This window comes from Podarcis liolepis (genome assembly GCF_965112155.1).
Source record: "Podarcis liolepis genome assembly, chromosome: W".
NCBI classification, from domain to species: domain Eukaryota; kingdom Metazoa; phylum Chordata; class Lepidosauria; order Squamata; family Lacertidae; genus Podarcis; species Podarcis liolepis.
This window is the reverse complement of record NC_139568.1, coordinates 22,000,215-22,019,071: the sequence shown is the minus strand read 5'-3', so window position 1 is coordinate 22,019,071 and position 18,857 is coordinate 22,000,215. Positions and strand designations below refer to the sequence as shown.

General features: G+C 47.9%; 2 protein-coding genes and 1 long non-coding RNA gene across 3 annotated transcripts in view; 1 reads left to right on the top strand and 2 right to left on the bottom strand.

Moving 5' to 3' along the window:
* The window catches only part of LOC310697831 (uncharacterized protein), a gene marked incomplete at its 3' end in the record, with an annotated part of 115,497 nt that extends 98,640 nt beyond the window's left edge, over positions 1 to 16,857 (bottom strand). Inside the window, exons 1-2 of the mRNA XM_083484455.1 lie at positions 16,837 to 16,857; positions 14,862 to 14,963 (exon numbers count right to left, since the gene is read on the bottom strand). The remainder of the gene's footprint in view (positions 1 to 14,861; positions 14,964 to 16,836) is intronic.
* Positions 1 to 18,857, top strand: part of LOC310697725 — a 951,570-nt gene that overhangs the window by 311,756 nt on the left and 620,957 nt on the right. The gene's annotated exons all lie outside the window — the stretch shown is intronic.
* The window catches only part of LOC310697691 (P2R1A-PPP2R2A-interacting phosphatase regulator 1-like), a 456,471-nt gene that overhangs the window by 195,965 nt on the left and 241,649 nt on the right, over positions 1 to 18,857 (bottom strand). The gene's annotated exons all lie outside the window — the stretch shown is intronic.

Genomic DNA, 18,857 nt, shown 5'->3' with positions numbered 1-18,857 from the left:
GATGGTTACGTGGGAGCCGGTCGAAGTTAAATCCTTCGAAGACAGAGGTCCTTTGGCTGGGAAGGGACGATATGGGATTGGGGGGGCAACTCCCATCTCTTGTGGGGGTGCAATTAGTGCCAGCACTGTCCGTTAAGAGTTTGGGTGCAATCTTCCCTTTCCATGGAGGCGCAGATTGAAGCTACAACAAAGGCAGCATTTTTTCATCTCTGCCAAGCTAAGCAGTTGGCTCCTTACCTCTCTCGCCCTGACCTAGCCACTGTGATCCACGCGACAGTCACCTCCAGACTGGATTATTGTAACTCGCTCTACGTGGGGCTGCCCTTGAGACCGACCCTGAAACTCCAGCGGGTGCAGAACGCCGCGGCGAGACTCCTTACGGGGTCCTCGCTGCGAGATCACATTCACCCGGTGCTATACCAGCTGCACTGACTCCCGGTGGAGTACAGGATCAGGTTTAAGGTGCTAGTTTTAACCTTTAAAGCCCTATATGGCCTAGGACCCTCATACCTACGGGACCACCTCTCCTGGTATGTCCCACAGAGGAACTTATGGTCTTCAAATAAAAACATCTTTGAGGTCCCAGGCCACAGAGAGGTTAGGCTGGCCTCAACCAGAACCAGGGCTTTTTCGGCTGTGGCTCCAATCTGGTGGAACACTCTGTCACAAGAGACTAGGGCCCTGAGGGACTTGACATCTTTCCGCAGAGCCTGCAAGACGGAGCTGTTCTGCCAGGCCTTTGGTCGGGGTTCAGTCTGACTCCCTCTCCCCTTCATAAGAACTTGCATGAAAGTGGCCTCCCAATTTTTCTCACAGGCCCATATAAGTTCAGCACAAACAGTTGGGCCTGGTGAGCATTTAAGGTCCCCAACCCTAATCTGCGGGTTGCCATCTAATTGGATTTTATTCTGATCCTGATCTGATTTGAGGATGTATTTTAATTGATTGTCTAATTCTAATTTTATGTTGATGTGTTATACATTTGATGTTAGCTGCTCTGAGCCCGGCTTCGGCTGGGGAGGGCAGGATATAAATAAAATTTATTATTTATTATTATTATAGGGAATTTCAGTCGGTCGAAATGAGTACAAAGTGAAAGCATTTGCCGATGACTTGGTATTAACAATTGAAGAGCCAATTACAAGTGTCAAAGAAGTATTAGAGGAAATAGAACAGTTTGGGCAGGTGGCAGGTTTCAAACTGAACAAAAAGAATACTAAGATAATAGTTAAAAATAAGAAACAGGACCTGGTGGAAGTATTGCAGCAACAAATAGGTATAGAAGTTGTTAAAAGAGTATTTGGGAATTTGGTTAACTCCTAAAAATATTGATCTATTTCAAAACAACTACACGCCGGTGTGGAATGGTATTAAAAGAGATCTAGAAATATGGGGAAGGATGAAGTTATCATTTTGGGGGAGGATTTCAGCTATTAAGATGAATGTGCTACCAAAGATGTTATTTTTGTTTCAGACAATTCCAATAATCAATGGGGCAGCAATATTTAAAGACTGGCAAAAAAACAATTTCAAGGTATATCTGGCAGGGAAAGAAGCCGAGAATACAGTTTAAGCTGTTAACAGATGCAAAAGAAAGAGGAGGCTTTGCCCTGCCAGATTTGAAAATGTATTATGAAGCATCCTGCCTCTGTTGGTTAAAGGAATGGATGTTATTAGAAAATACGGAATTGTTGGATTTGGAAGGTTATGATAATAGATTTGGGTGGCACGCATATTTATGGTATAATAAGACAAAAGTCCATAAAGGATTTGGAAGCCATATATTTCGAAGATCTTTAATAGAAATTTGGGATAGGTATAAAAACCTATCGGAATGTAAAATACCACATTGGTTATCTCCACTAGAAGCAATGAGCATGAAAAAGGTCAATATGAGTGGGAAATGGATAACTTATGGGAAGTTAATACAAAAGGAAGGAAGTAAATGGAAAATGAAACCATATGAAGAAATTAAAGAATATGTGAATGATTGGCTGCACTACCGCCAGGTGAATGAAATGTTTAAACAGGATTTTAAAGAAAAAGGATTTGACGAAAGTAGATCAAAGTTTGAATCAGAGATATTAAGCAATGATTTTAAAATTTTGTCTAAAATGTATAAATTGCTGCTTGAATGGCATTTGAAGGATGAGGAGGTAAAGTCGGTTATGATTCATTGGGCTAAAGATTTTGGGTATAATATACTCTGAAAGGAGATTGATTTATTGCTCAGATAAGCCTGGCGTCCGGCCCGCTTCGGCTGCACAGCTCTTGCTGGCCAGGCCTCTGCATTCCAAACTCCACATTCCGATGCTCTGAGCAAAAGCAAAGATCAGCAGCGGTAAGAGAAAGCTTAAAAAAACTCCAGAGCATTCTTCAGTGTGCTTAAATAAAGTCCACTCAGGATCTTAGCAGCTAAAAGCAGTTTTATTTACAGCAGACTATCCATTATCCATTATCTATCACAGCGAACAGCATCGTGAAAACACGTCCTCTCTCCTCAAAAGCGAAAGTAGAGAGAGAACAAAGGCTTGAGGCTCTCGGAAATGACGAACCTCCCCCCTCCCAACAGTAGGCAGGGCGTACACTCTGAGCTGTTTAACCCTGTAAGCTCAGGTTCTCCTCACATATACAGCCGAGTGATTGGGTAAAATTATGGAAAGAAGGCTTAAAATTTACTGCATGCAATGCCCTAAAAGAAAATGTGATGAAAATGATGTATAGATGGTATATTACACCCGTTAAGTTAGCTAAAATGTATAAAGTTAGCAATAAATGTTGGAAATGTAAAGAAAAAGAGGGAACATTTTATCACATGTGGTGGGAATGTAAAAAGGTGAAAAGCTTCTGGGAGATGATATATAATGTGAAATATACTCCGAGTCGCAAAGTGATTTCATGCTCTTTATTCAGCTCATAGTGGTGAGGAGGAATGAATGAAAGTCCCCTCACAGTATCTGCTTTATATACATTATTTACACAATGGGCTGCACATGATTGGCTAATTCCGGAATTCTACTGTAAGCCAATCAGGTTGTGGATTCACTTCTATCTGGAGCAGGATTGGGTGGTTCCTGCCAACCAATCATACTGCTGCATTGTTCTAGGACCAATCAGACTGGTGCATTCTGAATCCTATTATTCTAGGACTAATCAGACTGCTGCAATTTGGATCCTATTGTTCTAGGACCAATCAGACTGCTTCAGTTTGGATCCTATTCAACTCAGTACATAACACCCCTCCCCTCTAAGTTCCAGTCCTGCCCGGGAGGTCGCATTCATAGTCCTCAAGGTATGCCGGCGGCCTACGTGTGCGTTGCGGCCTGGGGTGTTCCCTGGTCCGTGCTCCAGGTTCTGGCTCGTGTTCCAAGGATGCTGGCTGTGATGGGGCTGTTTGGTCTGGTGCAACCGGCTCGCTCAGTCGTGGTTCTGGTTCCGGTGTCCTTTCGGCCTCACGGGTCCTCTCTGTATTTACTGATTCTGCCTCTCCTGCTGGCCCCTCCTGCTCTATGGGCCTCACTGCCCCGCTGTTCCCTTGGGACTCCTCTGACCTGTCGTCCTCCTCCTGGGTTTCTCCTGGGAACCGTCGCCATATCTGGTCGCAGTGGCGGCGCCAGCATTGCCCCCCATCCGTTAGCACCTCGTACGACACTGGGCCAGTGACCCTGGTGACTGTGGCGGGTACCCATGCTGGGCCTGCCCCAAAATTCTTTGCGTACACTGGGTCCTGGGCCTCGAAGGTCCGGGGGTTCCTGCCTTCCCCCACCACTACCTCATCCTGAGCTCTATCGGGGTGAAGGCGGTCCAATCTGATTGCAAGGCGCCGACCCATTAGTAGTTCAGCGGGGCTCCGGCCAGTCGTTGAGCTGGGGGTGCTGTGCTGTGCTAGAAGGAATGTGGCAAGGCGGTACTCCCAGTCCCCTTGCGTCATGCGGCGAAGGGTGTCCTTGGTGGTCCGCACCATGCGTTCTGCTTGGCCATTGGTGGCAGGGTGGAACGGCGCCGAACGGATGTGACGGATGGCGTTCTGTGCTGTGAAGGTTTGGAATTCTCCTGACGTAAATGCAGTCCCGTTGTCTGAGACGAGAGTGTCAGGGAGCCCGTGGGTTGCAAACAGCCTGCGTAGTACCCGGATGGCTGCGGACGTGGAAGTGGACGGTACCAGTGCGACTACCAGCCATTTGGTGTAGTAGTCCACCACTATGAAGAATGTTTTCCCCTGAAAGGGGCCAGCGAAATCCACATGCAGGCGTGACCATGGTGCTCGGGCGGACTCCCAGGACTGGACTGGGGCCCTTGGGGGATCTGGGCGGGATTCTTGGCAGGCCTGGCAGTGTTTGACCCAGGCCTCTATCTCTCCATCGATCCCCGGCCACCACACATAACTCCTGGCAAGGGCCTTCATTCTTACTACCCCTGGATGTGTCTCGTGTAGGGCTTTGAGGACCCTTTTGCGGAGGGGCTGGGGAACAACGACTCTGCTTCCCCATAACAGGCACCCCTTGTGGGCCGACAGTTCATGTTTGCGGGTTGTGTAGCCGGCGAATTCTGGCCCGGGGCTGCTGCTGGGCCATCCCCTCCACACCCAGTCCAGGACCCGGGAGATGACCCTATCTTTCTTGGAATGGTGTGCAACTTCTTGTGCCTGAATGGGGCGGTCGGGAAGCAGCTCCAGGCTCATAACCTCTTGTGCAGATGCTGGGTCAGGGCCTGTTTCTGGTAGTGGTAGCCTGCTGAGGGCGTCCGCATGGCCCATCGCCTTCCCAGGTCGGTGAATCAGTGCATACTGGTAGCTGGCAAGGAAAATTGACCACCTGAGGACGCGAGGAGACAGCACTTGGGGGGTCTGCTTTTCGGGGGCAAACAAGCCAAGCAACGGCTTGTGGTCAGTCACCACGGTGAAGGGCCGCCCGTACAAGAAATCATGGAATTTTTTTACTCCCTTCACGATTGCCAGACCCTCCTTGTCGATTTGCGAGTAGTTCCGCTCGGTTGCGTTGAGTGTCTGGGAAAAGTACGCCACCGGTACCTCTCTTCCATCCGGGAGTTGGTGCCCCAGGACAGCGCCAATGCCATAGGGTGAGGCGTCGCATGCTAGCACCACCGGCAGCCTCTCGTCGAAGTGTGCCAAGACCGAGTTTGAGACAAGCAAGTCCTTGACTGCCTGGAATGCGGCCTCCTGATGCTGGCCCCACACCCAAGGGGCCCGCTTGTCCAGGAGTCTGTGTAGGAGCTCCGCTACCGCTGCCTTGTGGGGAAGGAAGGAATGGTAAAAGTTCAATAGTCCCAAGAAGGCCTGAAGTTCAGTCTTGCTCTTGGGCGCTGGGGCATCACAAATGGCGCGTACCTTGTCCCCAGTCAGGTGGACCCCTTCTGCGTCCACCATAAATCCCAGAAAGTCCACCTGAGGCACTCCTAGTAGACATTTTTCCCGCTTCACCTTGAGACCCGCCGTCTGGAAACGGTGCGGAACGGTGCGGAGGCGGTCCTCAAACTCCTCTGGTGTGGGCCCGGCAATCAACACATCATCGAAGAAGGGGGTGACGCCAGGAATCCCTTTAAGGAGAGAGTCCATTAGATTCTGGAATATGCCTGGTGCCACGCTGACCCCGAATTGCAGCCGCTTTACCCTGAACGCTCCTCTGTGCGTCACAATCGTCTGTGCCTCTGCTGTGGCCTCATCTACTGGCAGCTGTTGATATGCTTGGGCCAAGTCCAGCTTGCCAAAAAATTTCGACCCAGCCAGGGTGGCAAGGACATGGCTGACCACTGGCACTGGGTATGCGTGGGCCGTGAGGGCCTTGTTTATGGTACATTTGTAGTCTGCGCAGATGCGGACCGAACCATTAGGCTTGACAGGTGTGACGATTGGGGTTTCCCAGGGGGCATTAAGCACCGGCTCCAGCACTCCTTGCTCCACGAGTTGGTCCAATTCCTCGTCTATACGGGGTTTCAAGGCGAACGGGACCCGGCGAGCCTTGAGCCTGACCGGTCGTACTGCAGGGTCAAGCTGTAGCGCAATGGGGGGGCCCATATACTGTCCCAATTTCCCGTCGAAAACCCCTGGAAATTCCTTGCATATGGCGTCCACGTCCACTTGTAAGCTAGTGTGGTTCACCCCGGTGACGGCTAGCCCCAGTGGTCCAAACCATGACAATCCCAGTAAGCTAATATAGGGGCCCTTGACCACAAGCAAGTCCAGTTGCCGCGTCTGCCCTCGGTATTGCACCCTGAAGGTCCCCACCCCCATTGTGGGGACCTTACGTTTCTGGAAGTCCCGTAGGGTGAATGGGGCCGGCTTGAGTTTGGGACCCCCAGTAGGACACAGTTTCCTTAAGGTCCTTGCCGAGATTATGGATAGAGTTGAACCCGTGTCAAGCTCCATGCAGCATGGGGCCCCCTCTATCTGTACCTCTACATAAATTTTCTCTACATTGGGGTGGGGCAACTGGTATACCTGGCAGTCCGTGAGCTCCGTCGAGTTGCCTTGGTGCGTTGGGCCCTGGGCCCTGGGGCTCTTGGGTTGGTCATCTGATGCCTGGTGTCGGGTGGGCCGAGCCCGACACACCCGGGCGATGTGTCCCGATTTTCTGCACTGCCTGCACTCTGCGTTGCGGAAACGGCAGGTCCTCCTCTCGTGACTCTCCCCGCAGCTTGCGCAGTTCCCTCCTTCTCGTCGAGGCAGCTGTGGTCTGTGCGCTGCTTGAGTGCGCTGCTGTACTCGGTGCACCTCCTCCCTGTCGGATCCTGAGTCGTCGGTGAGGTCTTCGTGGTGGACCCTCTGTTGGGATGGCAGGCTCGGCCGTGCCTCTTGCGTCGACCTCTTGGCAGCTTCCATTGCCAGGGCCTCCTCCAGAGCGACCTGGAACGTTAGGTCCTTCTTAGCGTAGAGGCGTCGTTGCAGCTTCTCATCCTTCAGGCCACCGACGAGGCGGTCACGAAGCATGTTCTCCAGCTCTGAGAAGTTGCAGAACCGGGCAGCTTGGCGGAGAGAAGTCACAAACCCAGTTATGGTTTCCCCAGGGGCTTGCCGCTTTGCGTAGAAGGCATTTCGATGAGCCACCACTGAGGGCTGCGGCGAAAAGTGCCCCTTCAGCTGTTCCATTATTGTTTTGTATGGAACAGTAGCGACGTCTTCAGGCGCAAGGAGAGCCCGGGCGATTTCAAACGTCTCCTCTCCGCAGACGCTGAAGAATATCGCCCTCTTCTTGGCGTCTTCTTCGTCGGTGACCCCTTTGGCTTCTAGGAGGAAGGTGAAACGGGAGGCGTACGCTTCCCAGTCTCCAGATACTGGGTTGAATGGCGAGAAGTTGCTGTTGGCTGCCATTCTGAGTTCCTTGTGTCCCGGAGCTGAAGCCTGGATACACGGTGCGAGGCAGCGGTGCGGCAGGTGGCGGTGCTGCGGTGCTGTGTGTGGCAGTCAGCTCAGCGGGATCCCACCTTCGTCGCCAGTGAAATATACTCCGAGTCGCAAAGTGATTTCATGCTCTTTATTCAGCTCATAGTGGTGAGGAGGAATGAATGAAAGTCCCCTCACAGTATCTGCTTTATATACATTATTTACACAATGGGCTGCACATGATTGGCTAATTCCGGAATTCTACTGTAAGCCAATCAGGTTGTGGATTCACTGTTGGGAAACTGCCAGGGAGATAACGTCCATCATGGCCCCCAAGCCGGAGTTCTGGGATTCCATCGGCCTCCCGTAGTCACGCAGATCCAACAGTTAGGGGCACAAAGCCTTTGGAAATTCTGGCCACATTCCTAGGCTGGGTGCACCCTCATTCAGCAGAAAGCAGTCAAAAGCTTGCATCACAGAAGAGCATAATTTACAGACTTTATTTAGCGTTTAACAGAACAAAAGAAAACGTGACCGTTCTGTGTCAGCATCTCTGGCCAACTGAGAAAACGAAAGGAAAAACAGCAAGCATAAACATCCTGTGAATAGGACATGCGCAGACTCTGTTGCTTACAAAAGCCTGCTCCCTTTTAAGGTGGAACGGAAATATCCTAACATCCTCCCCCTTTCCGTGTAACCTGTTGTACCTGTGGTTCACCCAATTGCAACCTTTGTACATAAATCTTAAGTTGTTCTTTGTTAACAACCTTAGACAACAGATCAGCAGGAATTTCATTTCCTGCCATGTAGGACACCTGAATCAGTCCTTTCTGAATACACTCTCTTGCACGATGTAGCTTAATCTGCAAGTACTTGGTTCTCTGCTTGCAACTCTCCGAGTTCAGCAAAGCCAAACACGATCTATTGTCTTGATACACTTGTACAGGACATTTCACAGACACCCTGATGTCCTTAAACAGTTGCATCAACCATTCACAATCCATGAGTGAAAATGACAGAGCATTGAGTTCTGCTTCACAGGAACTTAGGCTCACTGTTGTCTGCTTCTTGCACAACCAGTCAAACAGGCAGTGGTTGTACATGTTGCACACACCAGAAGTGCTCGTACCATCCGTGGTGTCACTTCCAAAACTTGCATCAGCAAAGATTTCAAGACCTCCAGTCTTCTGACTGGTGAACCTCAGCCTGTAGTGCATAGTCCCTTTCAAATAGCGGGCTATGCGCTTCAGAGCTTTCCAATCCTGAACCGTAGGATTGTTGGCATGTCTGCTAAGCAGATTACAGCTTACAGCTATGTCAGGTCTTGAACATCTGGCAATGAAATTCAGCTTGCCTAGAATGCATCTGTACAGCGTTGTGTCTGAAAACGCTTCAGCAGTACTGTCTACCTGGTAACCTGTCACCATCGGTGTGTCTGCTGGGTTTGCATCAACCAAATTCAACCTGGTTAATACATCAGCAATTTTCTGTGTTTGGTGTACCAGAAAATTACCTGCTTGGTCCTTCTCCACCTGCAGAGAAAGATAGTTGGATACCTCACCAAGATCCTTCATGTCAAAGTGCTCCTTCAGCTGAGTTAGGGTGCTTTGATAAAAAGCCTGATTCTTCCAAAACATCAGAAGATCATCAACAAAACATAAACAATACAGTTTGTTTTGCCCCTCCTCCTTGACAAACACACATGGATCAGCTTTGCCCTGGTGAAAACCTAGAGAAAGCAATGTCTCAGTGAGTTTTGTGTTCCAACACCTGGCACTCTGCTTAAGACCATATAAGGATTTCCGCAGTTTACAGACCATTCCCTTCTGTATCTGCATCCCATCAGGTGGAAGCATGAACAGCTCCTCGTTCAAAATCCCGTACAAAAAAGCTGTATTAATGTCATGATGGGTAACATGCAGTTTCTCCTCCGCAGCGACCTTGAGCATCAGCCGAATGCTCTCATATTTGACTGTGGGAGAATAGGTCTCATGGTAATCCTGTCCTGGTACCTGTGAAAAACCTCTGGCAACCAATCTGGCTTTGTGTCTGACTACCTTGCCATTCTGGTCTGTCTTGGCCTTGAAGACCCATTTGCTTCCAACCAGTCTCATTCCTGGGACTACCGGTACCAGTTCCCAAGTTTGGTTCCTGTTCAAGGAATCAACTTCAGCCTTCATGGCATTAAGCCAAGGCTCAGCATCTTTAGAGGTTAACTCCTGAACCTCTTTGAAGCTTGAAGGTTCCCATACCTTCTCTGAGCTACCAAGAACAGCAGTTGCTGTCTTAGCAAACTCATCAGCATACCTGTTTGGAGGTCTGCCTTTGGTCGCCCTTTCAGATCTGCGTACTAGACGCAAGTCTTCTGGACTCATCTCCTCTTTCTTAGGAGAAAAATGACCAATGGTGAACAGTGGTTCTTCCAGTTCATTGTCAGACGCATCAGATGGTCTGACTGAGGCCTTTGCGCTCTGGTAGTCTGCTGTGTCATCACTGTCACTGACATCAGCAGCAGCAGCAGAGCCGCCAACTGAACTGGAATCCGAACTCTGATCATCATCATCATCCTCATCCTCATCAGCAGCAGCTTTCTCATCTTTAGCTGCTTGCTTGACATCACCTTCATCCTCCTCTGGGTAACTCTGAAAAATTCCCACATTTCCCCCCCACTTAGGATTGTACTCAACACTCCTTGTGAACTTAATGGACTTAGAGTCAGTCATCCATACCCTGTATGCACCTTTTTCGTACCCCATGAACAAACCATGTGCCCCACGCTTCCCAAGCTTGTTGGTTTGTTGTGTGCGTACCCACATGTCCGAACCAAAGATTCTCATGTGTTTGGTGTTGGGTTTCTTGCCAAACATCTTCTCATAGGGGGTACAGCCAATGGGTGATGACAATCTGCGATTAACGGTATAAACCAAATTCCCCAGAGCCTCCCCCCAAAACTTATCAGGGAGATTGGCATCATGCAACAAGGTCTTGATTCCTTGCAGCAATGTCTGATTTGCTCTCTCCGCAAGCCCATTCATCCATGGCGATCTGGGCGTTGACATGTCATGCTGGATTCCCTTCTCAGTCAGGAAAGCTTCAAACTGCTGAGAAGTAAACTCCCCGCCCCGATCAGTAAAAAAACAAGAAATACGTTTACCGTGCACATTTTCCAACCAAGCACAGAATTCCTTAAACCTTGGAAATGCTTGCGATTTCTGTTCGAGCAAATACACATGAATGTACCTGGAAAAGGAATCAATCAGAATCATGAAGTACCTTGCTCCTCCTAAAGAGGGCGCAAGTGGCCCAACCAGGTCTGCATGCACTAGCTGGTAGGGTTTGGAAGCCTGCCTGCTAGACTCCTTGCCTTTTGGAGCAACCTTCACCTTGTTCTCTGCACAAGATACACATTTCATGTGAAATTTACAAGGTTTGATGTTCAAACCTTCAACCACCTCTGGCATCTTGGCCAGTGCCTTCCAAGAGAGGTGACAAAACCTTCGATGCGCATCATGAATGCAACCTGCATGAAGAACTTTGTTAGTTTGTGCAACACAACAAGAATCAGCATTTGACACAACAGCAGTGTCATCATAAGTTATATGGAACAAACCATCCATAAACTTTGCATGCAAATAGTCCTCTTTGCCTTTACTGATGACACAGACGCTCCTCTTGAAGGAAATCTGAAAACCACGCCCAGTAAGCTGTGGGACGCTCAACAAGTTGCTTGCAGCTCCTGGAACATACAGTACACCGCTGATGGTTGTGTGCAAACTTGCAAGTTTCACAGTCCCTTCTCCTGCAATTTTCAACGTCCTTCCATCAGCCAGGTGGATCTCACCTTCCTGAGGCTTGAAGGAGATAAAGAGGTGCCTGTCCTTGGAAACGTGGCGGCTGGCACCTGAGTCCACAATAAACCTGCCTTTGGCAGTTGGAGCAGTCTTTACAGCAAGCAAACCCTTGTTTTCCAGCGGTTTGGGCTTTTGCAGCTTGCCCCCCTGCTGCTCCTGGTCAGCAGACGTGCCTTTAGCCTTTGGTGAAGCTGTGCCAGCAAGCAACGTCTTGCTTTTCCCTTGCGCGGGCTCTTCACCCTCCCTCTGCTCCTGGCCATCTGCAGGTGTCTGCCTGTGGCTCTGTTTACCTTTGCCTTTCCGGCCTCTGCAAAGGCGATGACCTTGGTTCTCACGAGAACCAGAGCTCTTAGCTGCCGACTCCTTGGCTCCCCCTGGAGGCTGGAATGCTGCCTGGGATGACGTGACGGTCAGCTCCCCCTGCAGCTTGCAACCGGTGCCCTCAGCATCCCTGCACTCATTCGCATTCTGGGAAACAGCTAGGACCTCCGATGCAGTCAAACTCTGGGCTGGGATTATTGGCTTGTGAGCTTTTTTCAAAGCAGTCCACATTGCACGTGCAGTGGTGTTGCCAGCCAGCGTCTTAATTTCCTCAAGAGATACGGATAGGACTATTATGTCAATCGCTCTCGAATCAGCTGATCTCCATTTCTCTGTCAGAGGAACTGGGGGGGCTTCATAAACAACATGCCACACCCCATACTGACGCAACAAAGATTCACACCATTTTGCCCAAGTTTCATAATTCTGCCCATCCAACTTAGGGCATTCAGCATTTCCAGAAGCTTGGAAAAATTCCATTCCAGCTTTTGGCATCAGCCGTGAGTCTTATGCCTTCAAAGACTCCTTATCTTGGCAGCCCATTAATCACGAACTCTTTGGCTCGGCTCCCAGGCCAATTAAGCCTTGCCGTAGATCAAAGGCTCTTTGCCGAGGTATAACAGAAAAAGCGTCCGTCCCTTTCTTTCGCTTTTCCCCCCTTCATACCTCAAACGCAGTCTGTTGCAGCTTTACTCTCCTGTAGGTGCTGTGAATCTGGGCCCGAAACCTTGTTGTTGGGAAACTGCCAGGGAGATAACGTCCATCATGGCCCCCAAGCCGGAGTTCTGGGATTCCATCGGCCTCCCGTAGTCACGCAGATCCAACAGTTAGGGGCACAAAGCCTTTGGAAATTCTGGCCACATTCCTAGGCTGGGTGCACCCTCATTCAGCAGAAAGCAGTCAAAAGCTTGCATCACAGAAGAGCATAATTTACAGACTTTATTTAGCGTTTAACAGAACAAAAGAAAACGTGACCGTTCTGTGTCAGCATCTCTGGCCAACTGAGAAAACGAAAGGAAAAACAGCAAGCATAAACATCCTGTGAATAGGACATGCGCAGACTCTGTTGCTTACAAAAGCCTGCTCCCTTTTAAGGTGGAACGGAAATATCCTAACATTCACTTCTATCTGGAGCAGGATTGGGTGGTTCCTGCCAACCAATCATACTGCTGCATTGTTCTAGGACCAATCAGACTGCTGCATTCTGAATCCTATTGTTCTAGGACTAATCAGACTGCTGCAATTTGGATCCTATTGTTCTAGGACCAATCAGACTGCTTCAGTTTGGATCCTATTCAACTCAGTACATAACATAATGAGATAAAAAAATGTTGAAATATACATTTATAAAGAAACCAGAAGCATTTTTACTGGGAACTGTAGGGAGTGATATAAATAGAAAGGAATGTAAGCTCTTTTTATATGCAGTAACAGCAGCAATAATATTATTGGCCCAAAAATGGAAACAAGAAGAATTACCAACGAAAGAAGAATGGATGAAATTAATGGAATATGTAGAACTAAATAAACTAACAGGGAGGATTCGAAATCGGCGGGACCAGAAATTCACAGACGACTGGAGTAAATTTATGGATTATTTGAAAAGTATTTGTGAAGATCAGACGACGTTTGTAGGTTTGCAAGAAGTTTTGTGAGGAATATTATTGGAATTATTGCAAAAATGGATAAGGGGGAGGATGATTAGTTTGGATATTTAAAGGTAATATAAATTTAAGAAATGCATAAGAAGTGGTTAAAACTGTGGATTATCAGAGGTGCTGATGGAAGTCCAAAAAGATTGTATAAGTCATAAAGTTTTGTGGTACGTATTATAATTTATATGTTAAAATTAATAAAAATTATTATAAAAAACCAAAGTGTTGGTGCTGACCTTGAAAGACCTCAACGGCCCAGTAGACCTGAAGGAGCGTCTCCACCCCGGATGCCGGGATCCCTCTCCCGAGGGTTTTCTGGTGGTTCCCTCCCTGCAAGAAGCAAGGTTACAGGGAACCAGGCAGGGGGCCTTATTTGTGGTGGCGCTCGCCCTGTGGAACACCCTCTCATCAGATGTCAAGGAAATAACCAACTATCCTACTTATAAAAGACACCTGAAAGCAACCCTGTTTAGGGAAGTTTTGAATGTTTCATGCTGTCTTGTGTTTTTAATATTCGATTGGGAGCTGCCCAGAGTGGCTGGGGAAGCCTGGCCAGATGGGCGGGGTAGAAAGAATAAATTATGATGATGATGATGGTGATGTTTGGGATGAAGCATTTTTGTTTACAGGTGGAGGTTAACGTGACCATATGTGGATCTAGTGTTCGTTCATGGAAGCCCCCACCTGAAGTATGAAATTGTGCAGCCCAGACACAACCTTGTCTGCTGTTTGTGAGATCTAGAACATCTCAGGACAGGAGATGTACACAAATCACTTTTAACAGTAAACAGTCGAGGGAACCTGACTCTCTACGAGAAAAGCCTCACACAACACAGCAGAGAAAAATTGGGCATACAGAGAGAAGTATGTTGCAAACCGTATGCATGGTAAGACTGCTCTCATGGTAAGACTGCTCTCTAGCTGGGGATGCTGGCGGTGGAATCGGAAAATGCAAGGATAAATGTGGAGATAGTGATTTAAAGAAGTCGAATTATAGCAGAGGGAAGCTGCGGGTGGGCGGGCGGAGTACTATACAACAAGTATATTTGTTTTCAATGGTTTTGAACTGTTTTTTTCCTCTCTCTCAATTTCATTTCATTTTTTTTCCTGTTGATGTTCTATTTTTGCTGTATTATTTAAATAAATAAATTTTGAAAAAAAGGAAATAAAAGAAAAAGAAAAAGGGGGGGGACCACCACCAATTTTCAGACACCTGACTACCGTGTAGAAGACACCCCCATGTATAAGACGACCCCCAATTTTTGTGCCCAAAATTGAGAAATAATTAATTGCAACATTCCATGCATAAGACGACCCCCAATTTTAAACTTAAAAAATTGGGGGGGGGGTATAGTCTTATACACGGAAAAACACAGTACTTAAGTCTTGGATCAAACTGAAGTGCTTGTGATTGACAGCATGCAAATCCTGATGGGTTAGTATGGAAGAGTAGGCGTGAAATTAGGGGTCATAATTTGGCTTTCTGAATTCCAGAACCGAGTGGTCTGTGAAGTGTTTACCATGACTCTTCTGTTCTAACAGACCTCCTCACATCCAGCAACCAATGGCTGGAGATATGCACAGTAAGCTAGGTTAACAAAATGAGTAAAAAAAAGGGGGGCATTTAAGGCAAAAATATCACAAAGAGGTTGTAAAGGTGGGAAAGCATACTGGGTTTTGCAAACATACACTCACCCTTGCTGGGAGAATTCAGACGTGCTGCGGAGGATGAAAGGCGCTTATTGATGACAGTTTCCCGTTGCTTGAGGTTTGCTGAGGAGGTAGAGCGCTTGCTGCCTGAAAAAAGGAATTATTACTTTAGCACAGGGTGGATTTGATTCAAGTTCTCAAACTTAATCCGTTCCGGAAATCCGTTCCAAAACCAAAGCGTTCCAAAACCAAGGTGCGCTTTCCCATAGAAAGGAATGCAAAACGGATTAATCCATTCCAGACTTTGAAAAACAACCCCTAAAACAGCCATTTGACATGAATTTTGCTATCTGGCCTGCACTCTTTCTAAAGACTTGAGAAATGAGATTATCACCCCTCTTTTATTGTCCATTCCGGGTCGCCCAACCATTGCCACAGTCTTCTTCCTTTTGGCAAATCAAGAGGAGCAGATGACAGTAAAGGCTGCCAGGTTTCGAGCTGGGGCCATCAGAATAAGGTCCACTATTTGACTGCTGACTGAGGACCCTAGAGTGTGTTTTATACCATCGACTTTTGATTTCTGTTCTTTGTCTGTTGCATTGCTGTTTTGTTGCTACGGCCGATGGCTGACGCAATTAAAGATTCATTCATTCATTCATTCATTCATTCAAACTCTTAAGACACAGGGACAACTCCTAAAAGGATGTCTGCCTGGGACATGCAACTCTGGGGGTCTGTGATTCAGTTCATAGAAATAGCAGGGTAGCAGACTGCGTGGGTGAACAGTTAGGCAGGTAATGAGTTCCTATGGTGGAGGCAGCATCTAGCCTATATTACACCAGACACCAGAGAATATTCCAAGGGGCCATCCCTAAGGTTTCCATGCAGTGTATACAATAATCTTATGAGCAAGCAGGTCATATGAATTCTTTAGATGTCAAAAAGGAAGTAGCTGTTGGGATTTTTATTTCTCACCAGCTGCAAGGAGCAGCACAATGGTTGTTGACACCATGTGATGTCTGTGAGCGTGAGACAGGAAGTCTCTGCTTGTTCTCAAGTAACTGGAGAGTTACTTTCGCTTCTCAGTGAAGTGGGTGTCGAGTTGTACTTCTGTGCTTGCTGCTCAGGAGAGCAGACATGTCGGATGAGAGCTCCATGTACAGTCTGTAAATAAAGTAGTGTGTAGACTACTGACTGTCTCTTTCTTCTGTGATGGGATACCAGAAGACGAGTGTGCTCCTCTCAGGATGGAGGGGTCGCTTATTACCGGTCTCTCTGGACTGAGGGCAATTTCCAGCCAGAGAGTGACCACCGGAGAGAAGCCTCGGTGTCTTGGGAAGGTGGCACCCTTCCCGGGGGCGTTTTTCCAACAGTAGCAAATCAGTTGTGTCAGGTGGTGGTGTGGTTGCTCGCGAGTAAACAGGCAAGACTCCGACCTGTCTTTTCCAGGCTTTATTCTTAGTGCAAACTATTTACAGTGAAGAGCATCGTAAGTTCATGTCTGGCTCAGTTGCTAGCAGAATCTGGGAGTGGTCGGTCCTTGTACCTCCCCCAGCATAACAGTTGCGTGACCCCCAACCTTCTCCTCCCCTCCCTGCGCCAAAACCTACTGCGCAGAATGGGCGCTGGCAAAGGGGTACTTCCCTCCCCTCCGCTTTGCTCAGGCTCGGTGTTGAGGCTCTCCCTAGCATCCCCTGGTCCCACCACCTCCTCTCCACTGGAGGTGGGGCTTTCCTCCTCGCTAGAGGAGTAACTGCTTCGCAAGATTTTTGGAGGTTCCCTATAACACTTGCCCTTCCACCTCTCGCCTCTGAGCGGATGGCAGTTCCCTGACAAGTTGCATGCAACCAATTGAATGGTTAAGAGGAAGGCAGCTCTGCGCGGGTTATGGAAGGCCTCTAAGCAACGCCGTTCTAGACAGGAAGCTAGCGTTGCCTAAATCCAGCTAGTGAAGGAGAATGCCAAAGCTGGTGGGGTTAGTTCAAATAAGAACAAGCAGGCAAATAGATCCTAGACCCACCTTCATCTGGAATTGGCGACTCTGTGAAATAAAGTTTGTAAACGAAAATCACAATGGTGAAACAAGTATGAGAGAATTCACAAGGAAAACATTCAGGAATAAGGGGCAAAGCAGGATTAAGGTTCTTAATCTGAAATAACTGGCACTCATATTGAACAATCCGATTACGAAGTGTAACATTAATTAAATCCCCAATCTGCCTATTATTATTATTATTATTATTATTATTAATAATTACTTATACCCCGCCCATCTGGCTGGGTTTCCCCAGCCACTCTGGGCGGCTTCCAACAGGAGATTAAAAACACATTAAAACATCAGTCATTAAAAAACATAGGAAGTTGTCTTATCCTGGGTCAGAGCATTGGTTTACCTATCTCAGTACTGTCAACACTGGCCGGCAGCAGGTCCTCAGGGATTCAGGCAGGGAACGTTCCCAGCTCTACCTGAGAAGCTATGTATTGCACCTGGGCTCTTCCAAATGCAAAGCATGGGCTCTATCACCCCGAGGGCGTGTTTCAGCCAGGAAGTACATCAAATTTGTTACAGAAATGACCGGGGGGGCACATCTTTAAAGCTGTTAAATATCCCAAATATTATGCCTGAATGCATCCTTTCAACGTGACTCATGGAACTTTGAAGTGTCAGGCATAGCTCTAATGGCTTTAGCCCAAACGTAGCAGAGTTTTCCTGCACAGCGAAGAAGCTAGTCGAGGTGGAAATGACTAGTCAGCTAGACTCAGAATAACTATTTACAGGATTTACTAAAAGGGAAAAATAAAACCAGCAGAGTTTCTGCATACAAAGCAAAGCAAAATCCTTTCTTTTTCTCTCTCTCATAACCATACACAGCACTTCTACTCCTGCTTCTAACACACCTAACACATCAAACTGTGCTAGCATTTCTAGATAAGAGAGTTGAGTGCTGGTTGTTAACCAATCAGAGTAAGTAGTTTCTAGGTCAAGCAGACCTTGGCTTTCTGCCAAGAGTAAATTGACACTGCCTTGAGTTAATTGTGTGAAGCCAGAATCTGTAAGTTCCCATGAGAATCAATTAACAGAAACTGAACAGTGACAGCTCAGGGAAGAGACCTTGCTTGATCAATGATATAAAACCAACCCCATTTCCTCCATTCCAATGCCATTTTTGCCCTCGGAAAAAGGACTCTTTTCCCCTGCCACCTCCCACCACCACCCCTTGAGCGTTAGGACATGTTCACACACCCCACCCAGGGGTGACAATTGCTGAGCAGTTAGTTTCCAAAAGCCCATCGCCAGACTTGCCCCAGGCGATGGATGTGCAAAGGGAGCTCTCTTGCCCTTTGATGGTGGGCACTTGGGAGTTGCCTGGACATGTTTTGCCTATGCCAGGCATGTCCCAACTCAGCCCTCCCAATGTTTTGGGACTACAATGCCCATCATCCCTGACCCACAGGTCCTGTTATCTAGGGATGATGGGAGTTGTAGTCCCAAAACAGCTGGAGGGCCAACTTGGGCCATGCCTGGCCTGCGCTAATCTTGTACCAAGGACTTGCCTGGACATGTTTGCCAAGGTTGAACTAATGTCACCCCTCCCCTTTGGTGACATGTCAGTGATGTAATGATGATGTATCAATGATGCTGCTCGAAGTGTATTCTGGAGAAAAGAGGGAAGTTTTAAAAGTCGACGTTGCCCCATGCTCGGGGTTCTTACTCCTGGGGGGGGGGGGACCTGAGGCGCAACAATAAAGAGCATGGTCTACTGACTGCTGTTTTGCTCCAAATCCCTGTGCCGGGACTTCCTTCTTTTACTGACTGCATGGATCCGCGGGGGGACTGGCACCCTGGCGAGGTGGACTGTTGAGGAGTCTCTCACCCTGGAATTTCCCTGATCAAAATGTAGATTAAGGAAGCTTATTTCCCCTTCAATATTAATGTTCAATGTGAATGCAAAAGACTCAGGTGTTATCAAGCACCAGGAAGCCTCATCAAAACTCTTCGCCAACTCTTCGCTTCATCATTACACTCATATTACAAGCAGA